The following is a 24,117-nucleotide window of genomic DNA, read 5'->3' as shown; positions in this document are numbered from 1 at the left end:
CAGCTTTATTGCAAAGGGAAATGGTGATGCCTCAGTGCAAGCACAATTCCTGGGTCTGAGGTGGAGGCAGAGCACGAGCCCTGAGCCGGATCGATCCTCAAGCGCACTCATTTGAGAAAATGCGAACTGATGAGACCTGCCTTCACTTATTTATCTGACGCTTGCCCTTGCCCTGTTCTTTTCGGTCCGAGGATAAAGGAGTGCCTGCTGTGGCTTCCAGCAGCTTGCGCTGTCGCAGAGTGACAACTAATGGTAGATGGTGATGCACTGAGCATGCAGTGGGCTGGCTAGGCTTGTACATAAATCAAATTGAGACAATAAACAAAAAAAACAAAAAAAGATATCTCCCGGGGAAGGGGCAAGAGGGTTTCTTTCGAGCTGCGCTTGATTGTTAGTTTTGGGCTGTTTTGCATTGTCTTTACGGGCCTGTCTGCTGCCACCGGCATCAATTTTTAACCAGCTGTTGCCTTTACTCTGCGCTGCAAAGTTTACATGCTGTCATCGTTGTAATTCAGCTGAGATACCCAGAGGCTTTCTCTTCTATTGACATTGCCTTATGGCCTGGATATCTTCTCTTTAGATATACAGCCCAGCATTTTTCATTTCCAGCACTTTTTAACCCTTCCTAATTATCACCATGGTTAGTAAATTGGTCATAAAACTGATTGTTTTCTGTGAGGCTAATAGGGTGGACTGAGGTCTCAGAAGGAAAATGTGATTGCTCCTGTTTTATTGCAAGTTTGTGTCCCTTCTAAATCTATAAGGTGTCGCACCCTTCTTACGGCCAGTAACTGGCAGGGTGGTGGCTAAGTGTCAATTTCCTGGGTGTGTGACCAGCTGTGTGTTGGGTCCACATGCTCCATTGTTTGGTGACTGTGATAGGTTTGGAGGAAAACTGTTTTAAATCGATCATTTTACCGATGTAGTACGTGCTGATGTGGTGTTTTTATACAGGGCCACATTGTTACTGACGTTCCAGTAGTAGCATTGCCTGGGTTCAACATATTTGGGCTAAATGAGTAAAATGATTTTGCCACCTTAAATAGCCCCCAAAACCGTTTAATGCATATATGGCATTTAAAGACTAGGACTGAACATCGATGCAATGTAATTTTTTTTATTGATTTTGTAAAACAACCGATTTCTTAAGGTCTTTACCTTTTCTTTTTTACTTGCCATCTTTCTACACAACCCAAATCCTGGACTCTGATTTTGGCCACCACGGTCGTGTAAACTCCACAGACTGCTTGATAATTGATTTCAGCAGACAGTTGAGACGTTGAAATAAAGTAATTAGCAGCAACATGTTGAATCAATCTTCGGCACAGCGATCATTTCTCTGGCTCCGCCAGTCTCTCTGGCGGATTATGGTATCCATTATGGTATACATTCAGTATACCATAATGGATGGTATACTGAATGTATACTGTTTACATATGTAGACGTGCATGTCGGTACACCAGCAGCTATGGGCACATGTTGGTGTGACGCCATGTGCGCTCACTTCCTGATCTGGTGAGAAGTCATTCGAGTGTGAGCCAGATGCAGCAGAGCATCAACACCCCTGCTTTCCCTCATCTCTTGAGACAGGAACAAAGAAAGCAGACTACATGAGGCAGGTCTTTGATCATCTTAGCTCTAACATGTTCCTACCAGTAATTGACAGTCCCTCACATCCTGGATGCTTCTTCTTCCACCTGCAACTAATAAAGGCTCTGATGGACCTCAGATGATTCAGAGAGCCTTAACAAGGCGTGTGCACAACCGGCAGTAAAGTCCTGTGAAAATATCTGTGCCAAACAAAAGTGCAATAATGAGGAATTCAGTAATATCTGGTAATAATGTTATAATCCTGGCCGCTGCGTATGCAATTAAGCTTTCATGTAATAACTTACCATTATTCAGAGTTTCCTCCAGTGTATTATAAGCTGGCGGTTGTCTGAGTGTCGAGGCCTAACAGGTTTTACTTTCACAAGTGGAGCATTATGGCTTTTGCATTGATGGTCCACCGATGATAAATTTTTAGACAAACTGATGGAAGAGAGAGAGGATGCAATTGGCAGAAGGCAAATACATCAGCACACCACATAGACAGCCCCGCTCATAAAAGATAATCAGTAAGACAACGTTAATCAAATAAATATTTCGCCATTGCTTTTACCATTTATTCCACGGTGTAAAGATCCACCTAAAACGCTGGATTTAACTGCGAAGGAAACAGCAGTAGCAGTGGGTACATTAGTAGTAGCAGTAGTACAATAACGATATTGCTTTGGGTTTATTTTAATTGCAATGGACACAGAGATAAAAAAAGGAGAAATGAAAGGGAGAAAAGTGGGGGAAATGTTTACAGGGATAGAAGGAAATACTTACTAACTTACTAACCCACTACCAGTAACAGTGATAGCAAAGACATGTTAAGCTAAACTCATAGTTGACACATTAAACTGGATGCGAAGGAATACGTACCAATCACGGCATCCTACCTGTCGCAACACCAAGTTGTGCTTCTCTGGATTTTTGTACCTTAGCGTGGATCATGTGAAGCACCTTTCAGTCAAAATGGATGATTTGGACGGTGTTCTCATTTTGGGGAGAATATTGTACTCATGTAAATTACTGTAAATATCTTTAAAACCATCTGGAGTAGTGTAGCTGTGTCCTAAATAACACAGCTACACTTTCATGTAACCATTGAAAGGTTTTAGGCAAAGTCAGAGACTATTTTTGCAACATTAAACAAGTAATTTAAAAAAAAAATCTGTTAAGAAAATGCAACCCAACTCTTGCTCAAGTCTAATTAGAGACATGCAGAAAGTGCTTAATCACATCTGTACCCATCTTCAGGAAAAAAATAATGAGCCCCAGTCTGACCTTACAACAACAAAGTGACCACTGATATTTTACTGAAGGAGAAACGGCCTGTTTAACAGCTGACAACAGTGTTAGCGGCTGAAAGAGAGTACGTAGCCAGAACAGTTCACTCGTCTTATTGATCAGTCCAAAGTGTCAGTGTTTTCCCAGGAACTATGTTCAACCCTGGAACAGAGCAAAGCAGAAACTGAGCAGCTCAAAAATGAAACTGCAAAGCAACTGATTGTAACATAACTGAATGAAACTACTATTATTTCCTTTGGTTGCTTCTTTATCAAATCAGCTTAATGAAATGAAACTGCAGTTACACTTTTTTCTTCAAACTAAAAATGCTTATGTTAGGGTGGAGAGGTTTCCTTTTAAAAAGACAAGACATTGAACCCAACAATGCCCCCCAAAGGAAGCCATTTAGATCAGCACTTCTGCTAATTAAATGTATTGTAATAATATAAAAGTCTAAAAGTACTTATTGTTGTACGACGCTATTATTGCTTGAAAGCAGAGCTATTAGTGTGTCATATCAAACTCTCTGTTTCATGAGCAATGGCTTAGTGTTCAGGACCAACCAGTTCACGGCAGTATGAATTTTCCTGTGACATATTCAGTCACACTGCAAGTAAATCCTGGTAACTAAGCAAAGGTTCTGGCAGGGAAGCACCCGTTGACATTTATATATATCTTTATTTATAGAAAATTATTCAGTCCATTTTCTAATTTCAAACCTCATGTTAGTGTCTTTCCCATGCGGTGCGCTAAAGAAGAGATTAGGGCGCTACTACACAAGCCAACAAAGACAGACTTTTGCAACTGATGTTAAACAAAGAGCTTCATTTGGGCATCAGTGCCAGTGTGACCTCTGACCGCCTGCGCAAAAGTAGAAACACGCAGTTTACAAATCACCAGAGAGGCACATCAGCAGAGAGAAGAGCAGGTCAGGGGGCACAGAGAGTGTTGTTAAAGCATTCAAAGAAAACCAATAATAATAAAAGAGAAAGGAATGCAAAGCCAAGCAGACTAAAAACTGGAAGAAATCGTTAATGTAAGAAATTATTTAGGAGTTGAGATAGTGGGCAAAGTTAACTTTCTTCCTCCTTATCAGGCCAACTTTGTTTAGACCATCTGTTACACGGAAACCCACATGTACACAACGACCACAGATGGAGAGCCTATTTCTGTGGATGACACCCTACTTATTGGGTTGTTTAAAGTGGAGATTTATCTCCCTGCTCCTCTGTATTCCCTCACTGAACTATTTGCTGAAGCACAAAGGTGCTTTTAATCGGAATGAAGAACATTTAAACCAGTGCATCAAAAGGCTTTTAAACCTGCAGATTGAAATGAACTAAAGGTTTATTGAACTATTATTTTCTGTCTCAGACTCAGGATACAAACTGACTTTTATGTAGTTTATATTCAAAGTGTGTGCATAAGTATGCAAGTCTATCAAAGGTACTGCTTCAAATACTTTCTTTGCTTGCTGCGTCCTGCTCTCATCTCGTTGGGATACATTAATCTAACTCAGGGTCGTTAGCGATTCTGAATATGCAAAACAAATGTATTTGATTTCACATAATTCTAATGTGCTGTGTCTCCTCAACTTTTATAATGCGTTTTTTTCTGCTTGTCCTTCATCTGTAGTCTGAAAATGGGACATTTCTTTTCCACTCTTTTGAAAGCTCACTTCAGCACTAAAAAAGTATTTATGTCCTTTTTTTAAACATACATTTTGATCAAAGCCACTCCATTGTAGCTCTGACTCCTTGCTTGTTTAGGTTCACTGTCCCATTAATAAGTGAACCTTTGCAGGTTTCTCAGGTCCTTTACAGCGTCTGATTTTCTTCCAGTATTGCCTTCTGTTTAGCACAGTCATCTTTTCATTAATGCTGGCCACTTCAGATTTCAAGATGGAGATGGTGTGTTCCTGGTAAAGTACAGTGTTAGTTTTCTAACCCACTTATATTTCTTTAGCATTTTAGGCGAAATGTGCTATGTAGCAGAAAGCTCAATTTTAATCTAAACCAAGCCCCATGTCATGTATTAGTTAGCTTAAAGTTATTTTTGTTATTTTCTCTCTATTTCCAGATATTTTGATTCTCAAAACTTGTAATATTGGTTTGTGACCTAATCCTGCTTTAAACTTCTCTAAAATGTTGTTCTGGTCTGCATGATAAATGAGAATGTTCTCTTGAGCACACATACAAAATTTTAATGACTCACTTGCAGACTCTCTTTACCAATTGGATACATTTTGAAAATAACGGGGTTGCACTAGATTTAAGCACATAAGAAACAAAAGGGGGACGAGAATGTAGCTGCGTTCAACACTTTTCGATTTTTATTGTTAATGAAATTAAAACTATGCCTTGTTTTTAATCCACTTCAAAAATTATAGAATTATGTGTGTTGGTCTGTCACCGGTAATCCAAAGAAAATTATGACAGTACGACAAAAATGGAAAAGTTAATCAAGTAGAAATCCTTCAGAGCATAATGAGAGAAATAATATTTTATCTCACATGTTGAATCAAATGTATGAACAAGTTTTAAGGGTAGAAACAAAGGTATCAATTAACTAATTTTCGCTGTATATCGTCATTTTGTGAAGTGAGAACTAATTACCTTCCAGCCACATCATATGCTTAAGAGCTCCTCTGTATCTAAATATAGCAATTGGTGTTATAAAAAGCATTGACCACTGTAAAGAAATTTTAATGAGCATTAAACTATCCTGAAATGTGTCTGTTTCTTATTTATGCTTCTGCAAACATTCATTGTCTATCTTGACTTTGAACCGTTTCTTCACCTTCCGGGCTCCTGCCTTGTTGTTCACTCTCTGTGTGATCACCGGTGAGTGTCTTGGCACAAGTAGGGCCCATTGAAGGTCCAAACCCCCAGGAGCTGTAAACACAGTCCACACACACACCTCCACACACAGCTGCGTATCCCTGCCTACAGAGGACACTGCATGGACTTTCTCTTTTTCCTAGAGACTTAGAGGTCAATAATTATAGGGCCAACCCAAACCCCACACTTTTAAAACAAGTCTCCACCACAGAATTTATTGATGCTCTTTATGGCAACTTACATTTTGTTTGCAAAAGTAAAAAAAAAAAATGTCTGCCTAATGTCTGCAAGGAGACGGAAACACAGTAGCTCTGCCTGGAACACAATAAACACAATCACATATGCCTCTGCGAATGTGCATAGCTTCACACCATCTAGAGTGCTACCATATGAATTTACATGAATAAATAACTCTCCTGGTATAAATCAAAACCAGTTATCCTTCAGCTAAAAATGCCAGCTCTACTGTTTTGGCACTGTGGTGGTGCATGCTCGGTTTCCCCATATGGTGGAAACAGGCATCAGTTCTCAACAAAGCACTGAAGTTTGAAGGCACCTGAATGGAACCAGTTCAAAAATTAGAGTTCTTGGCCAATAAGGCACAAGAAGGTCTCAGATCTGACTAAGTTTGTTTCATCATCTTGATATTTGACTGCTGTGAATTTAGAACTGGGTAACGCACGTAAGGACATTATTACTGACAGAACATGCCCAAGACTTGGAGGAAAAGTAAAACAAGCATCTTTGTAAGGAACTCGACACAACAAATTTACAAACATAGCAATGTGCAAGTGTATAATGCACAAAAATGTAAAATAAAGACTATATTAAGTACACAGAAATCCTTCAAGTTGATCTGGCCATTCGTTTACAGGATTACGGAAACCTCTTGCTGGGTTTTGGTTCTTTTCATGTCTGAATTTGTGCGGTCTGCTGCCTCAGAGGCCAGACTTCCCATGGTGGTGCCATCACAGAGGCTGATAAGCCATTCAGAGAAATTATTCAGATTGCATTCAGCTTTCTCATGCAACAACATGGAGAAGAGGACTCTGTTATTTGTTACATCAACATAAACCACAGCCGTATCTAAAATTTGATCTCAAGTCGAGTTCACATTTAGAGTTTAATGCATAAAAAACTGATGTTTAAAGTTATGACAAACTATGGATCAAAAAAATATATATACAGTACACAGAGATTCTCGAACATCACCATGGGATGATCATTTGGTGAAATGTGAAAGGTAAGAACATTTTGAGGTTACCTGAAGAAAAGATGTTCCTATATATGAGAGTTCAATCTGTGTTCATGTACACCAAAACCACAATACGAACAAAATCCATATTCTTTTTGTACCACATCATCACTTACTTCAGGAGCAAATTTAATTTCAGTTTCTGCAAGTTTATTTGCTCCTTGGCACTTCGCAGTCATTACTTCCTGTGCTACCAGCATCTCCCCTCTTCACTCTTTCCCCTCTCCGAGACCCTGCAGGTGCCAGCTCTCAGTTCCAACTCGGCACTTAATGACAAAATTGGAGCAATTAATTACCCTGATTGGTGATGTTAACCTCCACCTCTTCCACCTGGACTCTTAGCAGTGCAAACAAGGTGCCTGATTCATACTGTAGCCTTGCACCCTTGTGTACCATTTATTCACGCTGCAGCGGAGCTATTCATCCGCTCTGAATGAGCAATACGCTGTACGGTGGCAACAGCAGGAGAACACGGCTTTTGCATATCGACACTCAGGCAGAAAGGTAAACCAAAGAGATATTGTCACGTTATTGCACAAAACCGGCACAACCTTGAATTTGGCATGCTGCGTCACTGGCACATTCCTCTGACCTCTCTTCAGGCTCATTTGCCGCCATCCCTCTTGCACCTGCAGCAGTTTGTCAGCCGGCTTTGGATAATTACACACCTCGCTATGACCACACACAGCCACGGGCTCCCTCGCCCGTCCTCCCGCATTTCCAGCAGTAATGGGACTCTGCAGGCATGATGCACGATTCTGATTCTTGTATCAGATTGTAGGTCCCACTGCTGCAACTGAGTCAAATTGCAAACACAGTTGGTAATTATCTCCCGGAAAAAAATCAAACCAAGTTTGATCTTTGCAAGCAATAATGTGATACATCAGCTGAATGCTGATGTGATATTTATGAATAGGCCTATGCCTGTTCTCAGTGCTATTACTTTCTTTAGTCTCATACCTGGTAACCTGCTGTGATCCATCAAGCTTGATAAATGCTGTCCTGTCAGAGCAGCCAACTGTTCCACTAAGGGCTTCATTTCCTCCCTCCGTTTCCTGTCTTCATCCGGGGGAAAAACGGGGATGTATTTGATTCCAAACGTTGCTTCACATATGCACTTCAATTGATTTCTGAGAGAAATGCGCTGATTTTAGTTTCAAGACCAATGTACAAGCTACTTTCTATTAAACTCAAATGTCAGAAGAAGAAGAATATGTTTTTCTCTAGTTTCTGCGTCATGCCTTAAAAATAGGCGTTCCAGGCTTCCGTACCATGCTTGCAAGCTGCAATGAAAAGTACAGGCTCCCGTCGAAAATATAAGACTATAAAGGGAAATGCATATTGGGAGCACTGCTGTGCATCTTGTTAATACGGTATATGGCCATTGCCTGGCACCTTAACCATAGGAAGTGCGTCTAGACAGAACAGATTACCTTACTTCAGCTTCAATGCTTCAGAGCGGGAAAGTTTTGGAAAAATACTGCTGGTGGAGATGTTTAGCAGGAAATAACCCTTTTTGAGAAGCATCACTGACTAATATTTCTACTGTTGCCATGTAAAAAGGCACAGGGGGAAATAAATTTAAAGGGATATAATTTTATTTTTTTATCAAGACAATGCAACCTACAGGTTTGGAATTGATTTTTCTTTTTACATTTTATGGGTGTGCAGTTTCATTATTTGATTGCAGAACAAAAGATGAGAATATGTTGATGATCTGCCATAGAGGTTTGTTTACTCTTTTAGCATCCTTAGTTAGCTTTTATGTAGCAAAGGCATACTATTAAATACATATTGTTTAAAACAGATTTTTGGGTTGAACTGTCCCAGTATTATGGATCTTTACCTTACAATTGTACTTCATGTTAACTAAAGTACATACATGATTAAAAATCTGTTTTCAAATTTATGAGCATTTTTAGTTCAGTCACAACCATGCATTTTTGTTTTTATTTTAAGTGTTAAATTAGCTGTTTAACTATGTCACTGACAGAGTAGAAAATGACAAATATGCAGAAAAATATGTATAAAAAAAAGAGAGAGAGAGACAAAACTGAACATGATAATCTGAAGGTCAGACTAAAACATAGGTGTCTTTTGCCAATGGCGAGGGCACAAAGCTATGAGCTCCGATAACAGGAACACGAGTTTTCTGGCAAAATGCTAGCAGCTAATAGCTATGCCCCAAAACAAAGACAGCTGGGCCAAGACCTGCCAAAGCTGGCAGCCAAGGGTAAATAAACAATGTGGCTGGAGCCGAATATTTCTTTTCAAAAACTAACAGAATGAAGGTGTAAGAGTAAATGTGCTAAAAAATGTATACATACATTTTGCACAAATGCACTCGCATTACCCAGATTTTATGAATCAAGAGGAAACGAAAGCCAAGCGATATCTTACGTTATTAGATAAACTTCCTAAAAGTTCCTAACACAAAGTGCACAAGGAATGTAGACAACTTAAAAGCCTTTTTTTATTGTCTGTATTAATCTTTTCATAATCAGTGCCTTGAAAAAAAGATGCAAACTGTTTGAACTTTTCATATTGTTTGAACTGGAGGAGCTGCAGAATTCGACAACACTATTCTCTGTGTAAAACATGGTGGTAGCAGTATCATGCTTAGGGGATTTGTACAAGCTAGTTCGAGTTGACAAAAAGATGGACTGAGCTAAAGATATGACAAACCTGGAAGAAAACATATCAGAGGCATCAAGCAGTTCACCCTACAGCAGGACAAATGGATCTAAACATGCTAAGGAATAGTTTAGGTCAGAGAATATTCAAGTTCTAGAATGGTCCAGTTAAAGGCCAAACCTCACACCAACAATACGTTTTTAAATAAGAAAAGTTGGCATACCTTAAATAAGTTACAGCTGCAACTGCAGGGAAAGGTGGTTTTGACTCAAGAGAGGCTGAATATAAATTCCCATCACACTTAAAGGATTGTTGGTTGTAAAGGTTTTCCAAAATCATCTACAGTTTCTCTTCCACTTCACAATTGTGGACTACTTTGTGATGGTCTGTCACTTAAAATAAAGATAAAATACAATGAAGTTTGTGGTTGGGCAACATTTGGCAGTGCAGTTTAGGAATAGAAACTCTGTAAAATTGATAAAAGAATTGTCTGGATACAGACTTGATGTTTTCTACCTAAAAACTGTGCTACATTTGATCCATTTTGACAGCTACAAGAATCCCTGAAACATCCTGTGCTGTCGGGAGCAGACAAAAGACTGCAATCCCAAATCTAAGAAAGGCAACGGATTGGGATGTTTCTCTCATTCTGCTAGACCTTTTCACTGTATTATATCTCATTTACGGAAGCTTTGACTAGATACAAAACAGAAAAAATTACAATTCGGGGTTAAGACATGTCCAATTAGGCAACCAAAATGAGCAAAACAGCAAGAGGAGAAACATTACATCAGGAGTCATAACAGTATAGGAAAGCTCAAAGTCACTTTATAACTTTCATTAATGCATTTTATGTTCCACTTCTTTGTCTATTTGCTTATGTAACATTTGACTTATCCCCATCATTAACACCTTCCTCTTATTTACATATATATATATATATATATGCAAAATAATTAGAAAATTAAACTAATCAATTTTGATCGTGCAGGTCTTCACAACCACTAAAGAAGTGAGAAAGAGAAGTGAGGGTGAGCTTTGAAAAGAAAATAATTAGGTGGAAGATGGATGGATGGAAAATAAAGTATGCAATATTTTCCAATATCCAATATTTTCCAGCGAAGAGCTGTCATATTGATTCACTTTTGAAATGTTTCAGAAACACCTGATCATTCATATAACTTCTTTGAAAAAAATACTTCTTCAGAAATGTGAACTGTGGACACTTCTGTAAATGAGATACAGTAACTTCTGTAAATGAGATACAGTACAGTGAAATGGTCTAGTAGAATGACAGAAATATTACAATCCGATCTGTTGCCTTTCTTAGATTTGGGATCATAGTTGGAGACCTCTGTGATGCTGCAACTGCAGTAGTAAAAACCAGTTGCTCAGTAAATAGTAGGAGAATGAAAAGCAATATTAAAAGCTAGGTTTGAGACACAGATGGCAGTCACCTTACATGATTTGCGGTAATAGGCTAACACTTTGGAGTCATGGGTATTTCAAAGAGCAGAGCCTGGCCTGATCAGCAGAGCTTCCTATCCCCACTGAAGCCACCCTGACCTTTTGAAAGGTACTATTCTGCCAAAGTAAAGCAAACAGCTCATTTATCTGACAGCCAATGTAAAGAGCAGATGCCACAGGGGAAACGAGGTGCTGCCGTTTAGATCCATGACAAGATAAGCCGCCGCAAATTCTTACTTGCCAAAACGGCTGTAGTCGCCTATGGAGTACATGTTGCTGGGAAGTACTCTCTAAATGCACACAAAAACAAGAGTTCTTAAAAAAAAATAAGAAAAATAATCACTTCAATTGTGGTCTTGAGAATTACAATGCTAATGCCCATCTCCATTAGGAAATGGTGCTGTTAAACCTGCAAAAGGTCTTCATCAGTTCCTCCTTTATGCATTGTGGTGGCAGGAGATATGAACCCCAATTAAGGCTGTTTGTAGTAACACATAAGAAATCACAAATGCTGTGATTACTGCGGTGTGTGCTGATGAGCTGTTGAACACGCTGTCCTGTCTGAGATCCTGATTAAGAATAAACACTCCAATCAGGAAGCATGATTGGCCTCTTTCACGGAGCCAAAGTTCAGTTGCTGCCTTGATTCATCGACTTAAAAGGAGAACAAAGGGGAGAAGCTGACATTTCATTACTCGAGTAATAAATTTAAGGCACCATGATAGCAAACAATTTTATACACTCGGGCACAAATCACTCAAAGGACAAACTAATGATTCCCTGTGAACTTCTACCTACCACTTGAAATCCACTCAAGTATGTGCCCACAGTGTCTATTGCCTTTAGGTATGTAAAGTAATGGCAGGTGGTCTCAGAAATGTTTACCAGCTAAATCATGGGGGAACTTTTAAAATCAGTGCACAGAGGTAGCAGGGCGCATTGCCTTTCCAAAACACCTGAAGCACACACAACTTGACTACTAATGGCTCTGGGGTAAATCGTATTATGCACTGCAGAGCCAATTCATTTTTTGTGAACTCTCTAGATCCAAGGCTTGCGATTCCACAATCAGGAGATACACAAAATACAGTCTAAAAGAGAGAGAGAGAGAGAGAGATACACAGCGCTAAAACATCTAGTCCACAACCGCAGACAGCTTTGATCGTTTTGGAAAAACTTAAGGGGAACGGTGAGCTAATGGCTGCTCGAACATCCTTTCCTCCCCTGTTAAGGTTCGTGGTTTGACATGAAGAGGACAGTAACAGGAAAGAGGAGCTAACCTCGGCTTCAGGGCGTCTTCCTCCGATTCCCTTTCTGTCAAAGAATGAAGGTCATGCCAAGACAAGGCCCAATTAGAGCTCAGCCTTAAATGCCTGAGGTGACCGCAGCCTTCCGAGCTTGAAAAATACTTATTTTCTATGTGTTTATTGGTTGGGTTTTGTACAAACAACTGGGCTTGTAGAGTACACATCTCAAGGGCTTTCAAAGAAAAAGGAAGGACATCAACAAAAGCAGGCACTAAATGTAAAAAATATATATATTAAAAAGCAACTCTAAAATAGCGCTACCAAGCGAATAGCTTCTCTTTTTGTTTGTGTAGTTTGCTCACATTCGAATGAAATGGCACACATGCATTTGTGGGAAAGCATGCCCGTATTTGTGTATATTGGATCAAGAGTGAAAAGCGTAACATTCTGTAAGACAACAGCTATTTATGTTGCATTTATTGCATGATAAAAATACACATTGCAGAAAGATTATTGGAATATTGGTAGGTCATGGAAGTGTTGGTAGGTCAGTTGTCCAACTGTCCAAGTGATGGACAGCTGGACAAGTGGTTTTTTTTTATTCTGATGTAACAACAGCTTAGTCCAGTATATTGGTGTAGCGTCGTAATAATTATATAGTCCGATACATTTTTTTTAATGAATCAATTTGTAAAACGCGTTTATCATTCCACAATCTTTCACAATTTACAGCATTCCCTACTGATTTAGAGATGCCATTCTGACAAGGATTCCTCCAGTAAGATGTCTTTAAAAGTCTGAATGCCTGAATTTGATGTTCTCTGCTAAATGAAATAACAATAGTAAAATCCTTTCCCTACCTCGATCACTTTAATGCTGTCTGCTGTGCATTTGACTGAAGACAAAATGAGTACAGAGTACTCCCAACTGCTGGACTCGAGTCTGCACATAATTAAGGCAATCTGCTTTGTGAATTTGATGCAGAAATAAAGTAGACAGCATGTCCGAAGTGGCTAAGATTTGAAAGGACTGCACAGCTTTTGTAAATTCCCTCCAGAATTTCTTTCAGCTGCTCTCCACTATAAGAAGATGGAAGACTAATGTAAAAGTAGGAGCGAGTTAGGACTCAGTGGAGAAGTTAGATTTATTTATTAAAGACTCAGCTCTCCGACGGTCTCCAGAGCAGCTGTTGTAACCCCTGCAGTGACAGACTCGAGTCAGATGGCTCAGCCCACAGTCCAGCAGAGATCCATCACAGACAGAAGCCCCTCTAACCCATAAATCTCTGCACTGAGGGCGTGGACACGTGGGGATGTAGCAGCAGAACTCCCACACCAACCACTCTATCACACACACACACACACACACACACCCACTCACCAGCAGCCGCCCAGCAAAGCATCTGAAAGCAGTAGCCAAATTTATCAAAGGAGTAAGGGAGCAATCCAGGGGGCTCCAGCACTTAGGCTCAAAGGGTATTATTAGGACAGACAGCCTGTTTAATTACAGCTGTTGAAGGGTAGAATCCCTATCGAACACGGACGGAGCAAATGAAGCCTTCTTCAAGCCGGAAACAGATGTTTCAGTTGCACATTCACACGCAGACAAGAAGAGACAGACTCACAAACACACAGAGACGATTAGTATAATTTTTGCCGAACTAGCGATTGAGTGACTGTAGCAAAGGCTCTTCATTTTCATCTCTATTAATTCTGCAGGGTGACAGTTAATTACAAAACAGAAGTGGTATGCACCCCAGCAGCTCATTGTGAATTTATTGTAGCAGAACTGAGAAGCTGCACTATTCACCGAGAGGAACGTGCATGCAGAGGACGCATGCTAATAAGCAAAGTGGTAAAACTTGAACAAGCTCACAGAATCCCGTGCAAGAGTTTTCAAACCCCTTGATTTTTTTTTTTTTGTCATGTTGCCACCACAAACTATTTAATCAGCTAAAGAGATTAGTATTTTATATAGTAAAGAGTATTTTAAAGAGACATAATTTGATGGCCCAACACAGAGTAGAACATACATGTTAAAAAGTACACATTTTCAACATGTTTCCACATAAACTCTAACAGTTTTGGCTTTATAAATTTGTTTTCACGCACGTTAAACAACCTTACACTGCAATTACAGCTGCCCATTCCCTTCTGTAACAGCTAACGCTCAGATGAAAAGCTTTTGTGAAAAGTCATGTTTTTTTAAGTCTTGCCACTGAGTCTCAATAGCATTAAGGTCTTGATTTTGATGGCACTATTCCAACAAATAAATAGGATTTAACCAAAAGCAGTGATTTTCAACCTCGTCATATTTTGCTTTTACATTACGTATCTACAGATTATAACAGTGTCTACAGAAAAAAAAAAACAAAGAATAAATATAAATGCAACATATTAACTGATGTTTTATCACCAGCTTGCCTCATTTTGCTGAGTATTCATTGGACAATTCAGCTCGTTGCATATCTGCTTAATCCTGGAAGCTTAGCCCTGAACAAAAGTACAGTGATCTCCAGTAAATTCGAAAATGTGTTCTGATGAAGCTTGTTTGTCAGATTAAACGAATAAGCATTGTGTGTCATAAAAACTAAAATCCACATTATATCCACATCTCTCAACAGCTCAGTAGCTTCCCTTTGTCAAAACTTGTACATGTCTGTGTTTGTAACAAATTGAGGACCTACAGCTATTTAAATGTAAATTTCCTTTAACAAGTGCAATTTTCTTGTGCGGGATCAAACAAAACAAATGACCTCCTTCCACAAAAAACTAAGCCTTACATTAGAAACACGGCTGAAGAGAAAGTTTGAGGCCTTTACTTGTTCCCACACACACCTGCACCGCACTGCCTTCCTCTGCTACCTTTAACTCTAATGCCTCAGAGCTTTAGAGGAAGCACGCTTCATGGCTCCACATAAAAGCCACTTTGGTAGAACATTGGCAATCTCATACCAACTCCAGAACTACACTGCAAATTACGCCGATGGGACATCTGACCTGCTACGAGCCTTACAAATTATGAGTTAAATCAGATTCAGTGTTGTTTTTTCATTATTTCTTTGAACGAGACTCAGAAGAGATTTTTTTTTATATGTTCACAAAGGATCAGAGAAGGGCCAAGATGTTATCATTTCACTGCTGTGTATGGCACAGAGAAAACCTGGGAGAACTAATTGTGAACAAATTAGGTGGGAAGATTAGTCAACGTCTAGCAGTGAATGTCAGGGATGTCAGCGCTTGCACATAACTCTCTCACTGGCCTTTTCACCCTTTTTTTAATTCCTTTGCTCAGTCTGTTTAGCTCAGCAGATCTGTGGATTTCTCAAACCTATTCACACACACACACACACACACACACACAGATTGCTTTCACAAAACCACACATAGCGAAAGGGTTGGAGTGACGTTGCTATCAGCAGCAAAACTGGCATGAGCTACAAACACATTTGAGACCTAAACCAGGTGTTTGTCCAATTCTGACCAAAATCCCTGAAGATTAGGTTTGGTGCTGTTCCTAAATAGTCCTGTGCATGTTTTTTTCTAAATCTCTTGATCAAGTGATTGTGGTAAGATATTTTTTGTTGATTTGTTGAATATTTGTAGGGTCGCTAACAAATGTGCCCATATTTGGGTCTTTTTAGGGCTGCTAGAACCACAGCTTTCCACTCAGATTTTTCTCTATGCATTTAGGCTCTCACTGAATCAGACAATACAGTTATTCAAAATGGGAAAACAACAAACCTACCCACTTTGCATTTCTTCAGAACAAGCTGGACACTTGATTTCTTCTTCTGCTCCTTGTCTGACCCTTTCCTCTGTCTGCTTTATTTGACTACACCATCTGAATTTGATCTCACCGCCACCCTCCACATTTAGTGCAGTTACAAAAATCTGTGCCTCACATCCACCCTGGTGGAGAGTTTTGGCGGACCCTGGTGGGCAGGAGCAGATGACAAAATTTAAAAAGCAAAATACCCCGGCAGAGTGTGGCGCATGTTTAAAAATATTACAACATATTATTATTACAATTCAATAATATCTATGTATTTGATTTTTTACTGGAATGTAAATGAAAGTATAAAAAGGTAATCTCCAAAATGGATAAAAGTTTTCAAGTAGACATTGTAGACTTTTTGATCTTTCAGCTGCACTTCTCTTCATAGAGTAACATTGGTATTATGAGCTGATATTAGCTGATTAATTTGTTCAACTACCTGCTGGAGTTTAGCCTTTAATTACTAGACATGCTGCTTCTATGTTGCCAACTACAGTTTCCAACAAAGGTTTGATATTTAGTATTTTTTCCAACTGTAAATATTTGAGAACATTTGACATTTTCCTTACTTGAAAGCAATGAAAAGATGTACTAGCCTTGTTTCAGCCAGCTGACTGTGAGTGAGTGTCAACAGGTGCTTCCTTGATTTCAGCCAATGAAAACTCCTGGTCACGTCAACATGTTTTTCAGCATTTTAATATGAGAACATTGAACAACAGGATTTTGAAACTGAAGCTAACACCTTAGCAGATCACTTCTGGACTTATTTTGTTAGACACAAGTTGCTGAGAGACATTTAAGATCATTTATTTTATCTATTTTGTCAAGTTTTATGAAGTTGCTGAGTCAAACATGTTCTGCTTAGTGTTAGCTAAAGACGATAATCCAGAATTACTTCTTTTCCACAACTGGAGACAGTATCGGAGTCTTTCCTTTAGGTTTAAACACCAACCAGCTTTGGCACAATTGTCTTGCACATTAATCCATTTATCATGTTGAATTATGACACGTTTCACCCAGTATGTCACCAAAGAGAGAATTTTGCTTCGATTCTGCTGCCCTTTTATGCAGGCACAGTAACTTCATCCAGGTGTTTTCATCTATTTATATCATCATCTATTTATACGTCTGGCTGCCTGTATGCGAATCCACTGAAATGGACAAAGTCGCTGGTTCAGAAAATTAAATATCAAATGATCTGAAAAAAATATAAAAGCCGGCATAAACTCCAATCCATTAAGAAAATGTAAAAACATAGAATACATAACTCAAATGCACAGATAGACAGACAAGTGGATTAAAGGAAGAATGGTGTCTTCAGATGAGACCTATAGCTGTACGGTTTGTGGGGGAAAACGAATAGAGCCCCATAAACTAAATATACAGTAACATCACAATGAAACATAGAAGAACCGTAGGAGGGAAAGGGAAGCTCGTCAGAGATTATGGGAAGTCTGGAAGATACTTTATGCAGAGAAGTCATGGAAGCACAACAACTCTAAACATAGAGCCAGAGCCACAAAGAAATGGTTGAGATTAGGTCTTAAGCACATAAGAATGTTGCATTCAAAGTCCAGGCCTAAATTCAATTCAAGAATTGAAAACTGAAGTTCAAGCATGCTCTCCATCCAGTCAGACTGGCTTTGAACTGATTTGCAAAGAAGAATGGACAAAGTTTTAAGTCTCAAGATGCAGAAAACTATTAAGTACCGACTCAATGGGGCTCAACTCGAATGCACACAACACATTTTTGATATTCAATTTCGAAAACCATGTCATTGTTTTCACTCTCTCATAATTATGCATTACATTGTGTCTGTCTTTCACATTTTAACCCCAGTAAAATAAATACAAAAGACAAATCTTAAACAAAGCAAGTCCACATGTTCAATCCCCTCGCCTTCAATAAGAACGACCAACAAACACAACAGAAGCCACCAAAGACAACGCACCAGACCAGTGGCAGCATTCTGAATGAAATTAATCACACAACTTTCCCATTCTCCCTCACTTTCCCCTGTGATTGGTTTCGACAACCCCAGAGCGACGTCTCTGATTAGTGAGGGAGACTTTATAAGTGTCGCACGGCTGCCTCGGCTTTATAAATAGACCTTCTGTGTGGAATCCACTCAGGCAGGGTGAGGCGGAGGAAGAAAAACAGAAATCACTCTCGGGAACAATAGATTGTTCTTCTCCAACTTTAGTCGCGATGCTCCTGCCTGGATTAACTCTACGAGATCTGAGGCATCCCTCAGATGCTACAAATTAAAATGGAAAAAAAAAAAAGAAGCAAGCCTTTCCTTTGGGAATTTAAGCTCACAAGACAGGGAAAACACTGGCCATCTGTGGCCTCTCAAGCACTATGTGTTTACCAGCTCATCAGAGTCTGACAGCTACAGCCTGTACACAGTGATGCTTACATTGTCAGTGTGCTTAAGTAACGCATCCCTATGTGTGTGATGTTTAAACCCGACAGTTTATGTAAACATGAAAGGGAAAGGGAATAAAACGGACAAAACAGACAACTTGGTGCCCGATGCCGAAGCGGCCAGAGGGAGCTTTGTGTTTTCCAAGTATTATCTCAGCCAGGAAAACACGGAGATAATGGCAAAATAAACAGCTTCAGCATATTTGCTTCTTCTCCGGTGTGGTGTTGAAGGTGACTGATAGAGACAGACACGGTCCCATTCTGATCCACTGACAGCCCGGCTGACATTAACAAAAGAGCCAAGACAAAGAGAAAGCACTGAGAGGAGAGATGGCTGAGCAGAAATCCACCTCAACACCACCTCCGATTGCTACAAAATACACTCAGCTGTCATTAATTCAGCAGACAAAACTGTTACCAGATGTCATTATTTATTAAAAGTATTTAATAGGGAAAATGCTACCTTTGAATAATGCATTCGGTGGGAGAGGGGTGCAGAGCGGGGGCCTCGGGGGCGGATGGGAGGTGGGTGATTGATGAATATTAACGAGCAGTGTCTGAAGGGATTGTGGTAAGCTACCTTTTTTTTTCTGCCTCTGCGTCTCCTGGGCTTTGTGTGCTCAGCCGCTGACCAACGATGGCCCAGCTGCGCTGCTCATTTGCTTGGCTCCTATACATGCAGTAGCTGGCTCAAAGTGCCACACCAGGCTATTTTATTCTCAGCCAAAGCGAACCAAGAAGCAGCCCACTCCTGCTCAGCCCCATCTGCTCAGTGGCACAGGGTTGGAGGGTTCCGGTGGACGTGCGGCTGACACTCAAGCTGAGTGAAGTGCCCCTGCGAGGACAGGTACAGACTTCATCGAGGTAGCGACAGCTAAGCATCTACCTTGAAGCAACGGAGAAACTAGGTGTTGCATCCCACCTAGCTTCTTTGAAGCAACGGAGAAACTAAGCGGATGGCAGTCGGAATGGTGACGTACCCTCATGTACACTGCACCTACGTAGCTTTGGAAGGCAAGTCAAAGCATGTAGTGTCATGATTGTTTATAGTATCTGCATTGAATAGGGTGTACGTAGGCTGCTGTGTGGGCTTTCACTGCTTAATTGGATCAGGGTTATCCAAGTCTGAGAATTACCTCTTCTATGCAGGAGTCTTTGGCTTTCTCTTCTGATCTGCCACCTTGTACTAAAGCTGTATATTCATTTTTGTCTACACTAAAACTTGCACTCTGCAAGATTGCAGTGAAAAACACACAAGTAAAAATCACAGTTGATGATATTAAAAGCAATAAACTGCCAGTCCAGAGTAGAAGCAATGCATCAGCAAAATAAGACAGCTTTACACCAACAGGCTACTTCTGCACTGTTTGCCTGATGTGGCTCTGAAACGCAGCCTGGACTGAAGGCAGTGATCTCCATAAACTCTTAACTTCCTCTCTTGCTTTCCTCTCTTGCTTATCATGCTGGTAGGGAGAGGTGTTTGTTCCGAGTTCCCAGTTTTTTCCTGAACCTGTTTCAGATCCAAATGGTGTTCTTTGACACGGCGAGGTCATCATACACTGTGCTCTGAGGAACCTAATGTTCTCCGCTCTCTCTACGACTGAGGGGTTCACATTCAGGTCCTGATTTCTGAAACTTCGTTGCTATGCCCGCTTTGAGCTCCTTGTTGTGGACTCCTCTCTGTACATTGCACAATGAGTCACACATTTTTCTGCTATAAAAGTACAGGAAATATATTCAGCTATTAGCACGACAGGACCCCAGCTGACTCATAGCACCACAGATCTAAAAATTTTATTTCAAGCTGGACTTGACCAGGTTTTTGGTGGACTGCCAAAAATCAAACCGATTGACCTTTCTGATACTCTGCATTTGCATGGCTACACTCAGCCTTTATTTTTGCCACACTAAGTCAGCTTTTAGTTTAAATGTAGTAGAAGTTTTATTGTTAGAATGTTAACATCGTCCATTACCAAAATAATAGCAAAAATTCAAACTTCACTAATTTTCTTGGATGAAATTCAAGGGCTAAATTCAAATGTACTGAAGGTTGAAAAAGAGAACGTGGTTTCAGACTCTGTTGGTCCTTTTCCTGTTTTCCGAATCCCACTAACATTGTGAGTAAAATTTAAACAAGCAACACAGAAATCTAAGTGACAGAGCAGCCATCCACCAGCAGGGTCGTTGAAGTCTTCCTCACAAGATGCATTCTTGAAGACAGTAACGAAGGATAAAATACAACAGGTGTCTGAAAGTCTCCAAAAGTCTGAGCTACATATGGCTATTTGAAGGGACAGCAAAATTTACATCGCAAATTGTGGTGGAGTGAATTGTAAAACAGGCTGGAGAATGTGCATATGCCATTAGTCAGCAAATCCTTTACCCTTTCATGCATTTTCATTTTGGGTGGACATGTTTGGGGTTTTGAATTTATAAAAGTCTTATGAGATTTCCAAGGTAGGTTTTTTTAAAAAAAAAAGAGAGATAAACACAAATGGATTTGGATTTTCAGCTGAATTTGACTTCAGCAACCAGAACTGAGCCAAACAGATCGTCTTTCTGGAACCGCTTGGCTCCTCGCAATCTTTTTGTGCCCTCCATTACCACGCCAGACTAGCTTTGTTTGGTTTAAGCGTAGCAGAAGGTTCATTGTTGGGATATTAACGTCTTACATTAGCAAAAAAAAAAAAAAAAAAAAAAAAAAAAAAAAAAAAAATCGCTGTAAAAAATTCACAGTTTACCAATTTGCTTGGACTCAAGAGCACAATTGAATCTGTGCCAACCCCTCCACCCCCATCTTCAGCTACAAGTGTCTGCACTAAGCCAAGTACAGCCAGCCAGAAAAGACACATTATTGAAATATGTGACAAATGCAACCCCATGCAAGGAGCAGATAATGCCGTCAAACTGGCCCCGGGCTCTTTCCGTTTCCCTTTTTCTCCCCTCCTTCCATCGCTGGTGAGATGTAATGACAGCATTTCAGCGCCGCTTTTGGCCTTGACCACACTTGGAGTGAAGCCACAAAGAGGCAACGAGCCTCTCTCAGAAGAAATATTGTTCATCCATTGCGATGCCTCATCGCACACAAAATGTGAGAATAGGAGCAGCGAACTGGCAAAGACATAAGAAGAGAACACCTCTTTTGAGAACAATGACGATGCCGCAAGATTGATAAGCGGGGGGCTGCAAAAAGACTAAGATCTTGAGAGAACAGAGGGGACAAGGAGGGAAAACACAAAAGATGATCTGCATTATATGCATGGAAGCACAAGAAGAGGGTAGTCTTAAATGGCAGCAGGGGGACTTAAACATTGTTCTGTGTAGAACCACTTCCCTATTCATGCGCCAGAAGCAAAGGATGCCCAAGCGAATTAGAAACTAGCAGCAGCTGGCACGTATCTGCATACACAGAAATCCACACATGGCTGCTCAATTAAAAGCAGTTTGGCTTGTTTGTAGGTTCTGACTTGGCTTTCGGAAGCGGCCTGCCCACTTAAACACAAGCACACAACAATCCGAGGCAAAATATACCTGTAGCAGGAGGTCGGTGTGGATAATGGGTGGTAAATTAATAATGAAAAGGAGCACTGGATCAGTTTTTGAGAAGGACACCTTGTCTCAAACTCCTACAAAAGGCAGCTTAGATGATTGTGCACCCATGCGTGAGCAAATACCTGAGACATGCCGCAAGCACAAGGCAGACAGACCGAAAAAAAAGGCACGAGAAAGGAAGAGGGAGTAGAAACTGTTTCACAAACTGCTTGGTTGGACCGCTGCTTAATTTCCCATGGGGTCATAAGAAGCTCTCCTCTATTTCCCCCACCCTCCACCATCCAAAATCTGAAATGCTGCCATATACTCGTTAAAATTAAAACAAAGGGGAGAGGAGGGAAATGAAGCCGCAGAGTTTCTCTTTTCATCCTCGGTAACCAACAATACCTTTCACTAGGAGATATCCAACCGAGCCGCAGAACATAACTGTGGCTTGGACCTCCTGTTCTTTGGTGGTTTTTTGCAGACGCTTACTCCTAGAAGACGAAGTTTCCTCCAGCAGAAAGTATTCACAGACTTTTTTGGCTGATTGTTAGCGCCACCCAAGATACTGTCTCAGGTTTTTCTTCCCCCTTTGTTTTGCTGTCGGCTCTGATTGTGGCATCTTTACACAGTACTGCCTATCAACTTTAGTCTCATTCAAAACATGTCTGAAGCTTTTCGAGAGATCAGAAAGCGGGATTTACAGCAAAACGTGGTCTGTGTACAGTTGATGTCTTTTTAAGCGAAGGAAAAAAGGGGGGGAATGTGACTTTCAACATACCTCTGCAATTAACAGATGATGCATACTAAGACACTTTTTGTCATAAAGCAAAGCTGTTGAAAAGGTTAGCAGCATATAACTGCCTTAGATATTACGGGCACGCAATTACTGAAAATGCTCATAAAAATCAAAAGTGCGCTCGTTTAGTGTGGGTGCTGCCGAAAGTGGATTCAGCTTCACAGCTCCGTCTTTTCCAAGCTTATGCCTAATTTATCTGCAACCCTTCTTACTTTTCATTCTACAGGCTCAGTCAGCACCTAAAATGACTTTATTTCCCATCATGGCAAATCAGAAGCAGATGAAACAACTTGCGCTCACCTTTGAGGAATCCGGCTCCGTCCACAGGAATGCAGAGTGATGCTGAGTCTCTAACAGGAGCGTCGCCTTGATAGAGTGCAGGTGGTGGCGCCACAGAGAGTGAACCTGCTAAACCATCCAACGGACGCCGTAGAAGATAATAATAATAATAATAAAAAAATTATATATCAAAGCCTTTGAGTCCGGCTCGGTCGGGTCCAAAGTGCCGCTTCTAGGTGTCACGTCGGCAAACAGAACGGCAGAAAAGGTTTGGTATTTTTTTGTGAGTGAAAATGCACCTGGAGCTCCAACCGAGTCCGCGCGTCCTCTGGAGAGGAGGAGCCGCGTCGAGAGGATGAGCGTCAGCCGGAGTGGTGCTCACCTCTCCAGGAGCTGAGCGCTACTGAACAAAAGAGAGCTCGGAGGGCTCTCTGTTCAAATAGCAGAGAGGGGTGGCGGGGAGGGGGAAGGAGACGGAAGACGAGGGGGCCCAGCGTGAGAAAGACTGTGGGTGTAGATAATGGGGTGAGTGGGGGGGTCTTTGGATAACACAAAGACCAGGAGTTTCTACAGAACACTATGAAAGGAAACTCGAAAACATTTTTTATGATCTATATCATTTTTTATGATATATATATATATATATATATACTGTATATACAGTATATAGCTATACATATATATACATACCTTACAAGTTTTTTCCCTGAGATTCTACTGTACCATCAAAAACTTATTTTTTAAGCATTTAATGAAATAAAAATATTTTATCCTTCTGAGGTGGATAGAAAATATTCCATTTTCTGTTTGGTTTTTATGTTTGATATGTTCAAGGTTGTCCTTCTGAACAACCAGAAGAACAACCTTCTGGTCGAGTCTCAAGTCTTTTGCAGTCTTTATCAAGTTTGCTTCTAGTATCGCCTTGCTTGAGCTCTATTCCTCTTCCCATGAATTCTGACCAGACTCCAGGTCCCTGCTAA

The 24,117-nt window shown here is 40.4% G+C and overlaps 1 protein-coding gene across 1 annotated transcript in view; it reads right to left on the bottom strand.

Moving 5' to 3' along the window:
• Window positions 1-23,536, bottom strand: part of ncanb (neurocan b) — a 171,406-nt gene extending 147,870 nt beyond the window's left edge. The window contains exon 1 of the mRNA XM_028028165.1: window positions 23,159-23,536. The gene's annotated coding sequence lies outside the window, so the exon portion shown is untranslated. The remainder of the gene's footprint in view (window positions 1-23,158) is intronic.
• Window positions 23,537-24,117: the final 581 nt, after the last annotated feature.

The sequence above is a fragment of the Xiphophorus couchianus genome, chromosome 9 (assembly GCF_001444195.1).
Source record: "Xiphophorus couchianus chromosome 9, X_couchianus-1.0, whole genome shotgun sequence".
Taxonomy (NCBI): domain Eukaryota; kingdom Metazoa; phylum Chordata; class Actinopteri; order Cyprinodontiformes; family Poeciliidae; genus Xiphophorus; species Xiphophorus couchianus.
Note: the sequence above shows the minus strand (reverse complement) of the source record. Positions and strands in the feature narration are given on the sequence as shown.